The sequence below is a fragment of the Doryrhamphus excisus genome, chromosome 15 (assembly GCF_030265055.1).
Source record: "Doryrhamphus excisus isolate RoL2022-K1 chromosome 15, RoL_Dexc_1.0, whole genome shotgun sequence".
In the NCBI taxonomy this organism is placed as follows: domain Eukaryota; kingdom Metazoa; phylum Chordata; class Actinopteri; order Syngnathiformes; family Syngnathidae; genus Doryrhamphus; species Doryrhamphus excisus.
This window is the reverse complement of record NC_080480.1, coordinates 16,129,762-16,133,132: the sequence shown is the minus strand read 5'-3', so window position 1 is coordinate 16,133,132 and position 3,371 is coordinate 16,129,762.

The following is a 3,371-nucleotide window of genomic DNA, read 5'->3' as shown; positions in this document are numbered from 1 at the left end:
GATGGTTTTTTTTTTGTTTATTTGTCCCCCCCCCCCCCCCCCCCCCCTCCTGATAGCCGATAAGACGTAGCGTGTACAGTATTGTGTTTCCAATCAGAGCCCTTGAGCAACTCCAACCTTGGACTGAACTTCTCCAACTAGGTCAGATATGAGTTTATTTATTTATAAAAGCATTATAAAATATATAAAAAATGTAAATTTATTTATATTTATTTTTAACTATCTTAGATGTCACATAGTATGTCAGTATTGTCACTATAATGTGCGGTGAGACGCACAAGCACCAGACTCGATCGCCGGAACAACAGGCTTTTATTGCAGGATTGAATTATCTCATGTGATGGAAAATTTTATATTTCACAGGTATAACTTAGGTTACACATTGTGTGAATTACTTTATTGCCTTTTGAAGAGCTTCGACATTTGCATCCGAGCACATCCTGCTGTCCCTTCAAAGATGGTGGCACAGCAGGAGGCTATCTGTAACCTGGGGTTAGGGGCAGTGTCGGAGGAGGTCATTCTTTGATCAAAGCTTTACCTTCATGGGACAGGGGACATCAAGAGGTCCCACCAAATGGTTGACCCTAGGAGGTTCTCTCGCATGGGTGTGACAAACGGTGCCAGAAGATTGGGTGTGTAGACTAACCCCCATACATGAGGGTGGCATTGGGGGAGTGACATGAATGTCTCTTTTCTATTGTAATGTAATTCATTTGCATGCTATGGAGTATAAAAGTTCCCGCCAAGAGACCACTCTTGGCCAGACACCTACAGACCGCCATGCATACTGTGTGTTGTCTGACCCCTTTGTTTTGCAAAGGTAATAAAAACTGCCAGAGCTATGTATTTATTTCAGGCATTCTCTATCCTACTTAGGATGATAGAAATTTTTTCCACAACAATTTTGGTGTCAGAAGTGGGATTCCTTGGCTGATTGGATCTGGACCTGTGGCGGACAGCGACTGATCATCCTGGAATTAATTTTTTCCTCCAGCCTCTCTGTCATTGACATTCAGAGATTTTGAGGGCTGCCCGTCCAGGACTCCAGACCATCACCACTGGAATCTCTTGTCAGAGTGGAACAACGTCTTGTACACGGTGAGAATGCTGAAATGAATGCTGGTCTGGCATTAGGTAACTATATACTCATAATATTTCCCATATGTACATTTGGTCACGTGTCACTGCAGGGCTGGCTGGTTGGGAAAAGGCTCAACACCGCTGCAGTGGCATATATCAGCAGGTAGAAGCTGAAATTAATGAGCAAAATTTGTTGATGGGTATGTTGAATCTGAAACCAGTTTTCAGAATTCAGCCATGCTCATGGACATACCTGCCATTCAATTTCAGGGTTGAGTACCGCTGTTAGGCAGGTAGAAGCTGAAATTAATGCTCAAAACTTGTCGATGGGTATGTCAAGGCTGAAACCAGTTTTCAGATTTTGGCCATGCTCATAGACATACCTGACATTGAATTTCAGGGTTGAGTACCGCCAAAGGGCAGGTAGAAGCTGAAATTAATGCTCAAAATTTGTCGATGGGTATGTCGAAGCTGAAACCAGTTTTCAGATTTCGGCCATGCTCATAGACATACCTGACATTGAATTTCAGGGTTGAGTACCGCCAAAGGGCAGGTAGAAGCTGAAATTAATGCGCAAAATTTGTCGATGGGTATGTTGAGGCTAAAACCAGTTTTTAGAATTCAGCCATGCTCATAGACATACCTGCCATTCAATTTCAGGGTTGAGTACCGCCAATGGGTAGGTAGAAGCTGACGTTAATTTATATTGACCTTCAGGTTTGAGTACCACCTTAAGCTTTTCCAATTGTAGCAGGAAACAATTAGGATTCGGGGCGACGGCCTCGTCTATGGGTAACTGTGCACAGGCAGTGACATTTGTAAATATGGGAAATCTGGTACACAAGCAACTATAGGTAAAAAACAAAAAAAAGAAAAGAAAAAAAATGGGGAAAGCATGCATAAAAAAAAAACACTAATATGGGGAACTTTTGAGAACAAGAGAAAGTGAGTTAAACAAAATAGATAAGTGAGATTTTTGTTGGGAAAAGTGGTGATAAGGGAAAAAAATCACATTGCATTGTTTAAAAGAAAAATAATTATTTGAGAGAAAATCAAAGAACATTCAAGAATTTTGTTTAGGGCATAAAAAAATAAAAATAAAAAAAAAAAAGAAAAATTTGGAAAAGGCTAAAAACCATTGAGGGCAGAGAGCACGGCTTGCAACTAAGACTTGTAATGATGATCGTTACATAGATGATGAAGATCTGCAACACACACTGACATGAAAAGAACAGACAAGACTTCTCAGAATAGGTCTTCCTTCTTTTTCTCCTACAGTGCCTCAGTGTCTCAGAGTGGACCATGATCTTGATCGCACACCTCCACCCTTGCTCTGCCAACAACCTGACAACAACATCCTGATACAACAACATGCACGATGAGTCCAATATCATCAGCCATGCCATTATGTCCAGTTTCATCTTCACCAAGACCTGAAGAAGATCCATCACATGAGCTGTGTTCTAACTACAAACGATCCCTTCCAGACATGTATTGTCACTCGTATCCAAACGAATGCTTAGCAAGTATCCTGTGACTGACGGTGGAGACCATGAGTGGGACAATGGTGTAAGGAAGGCGTGTGGGGAGGCCATAACAGCCCTGCTTGTGTTTAGTGAAGTTGTCCCACTTTCCCTGACAACTGAAGAGTTCTGAAGACGTTTGCTGACATGGTGTTCACGGTGACGACAACCACATCACCAGCCACTAAAGCGGAATGTGGCCGAATTAGAACTGGATGGATCTCATTTTTGACCGGATGGATCACACCTTTGATGCAAGGACAAGCCATGTACCAGAATCAATGGGTGGCAACAAATGGCCACCTGCAAGGAGGACATCCAGAGAAGAGACTGGGACAGCAATATGACCCTGGCATGTGCAGCAAAGGAGACTTTGGACCAAAGACTTGATGGAGGACTTTCTTAACAAACATGGTGGAAGGAAGCAAGGAGGTGGAGCGTGATGGGATCATGGCTACTCTGACTCAACTGATGCCAAGGATGATACTGAAGTTGACAGTAACACACACACACATACACATCCATATGCTCTGTCCTTTTCTTCCTTTTGTTTAGAGTCTTGGCTTAAATCAGCCCCTCTTGCTGATAACTATGTAGAATATGATCTACTTCTCTCTTTAAGACGTAGTATACCAAATATGGCAAGGTTATTTCTTTTCCTTTCTGATGAAACACACTCACTAAGAGTGACAAATTCCTAACCTCTCCAAAGTTGAATGGCAATTATGTTAACTTTGTTGGCCAATCAGGTGAAATGGACCAAAGACA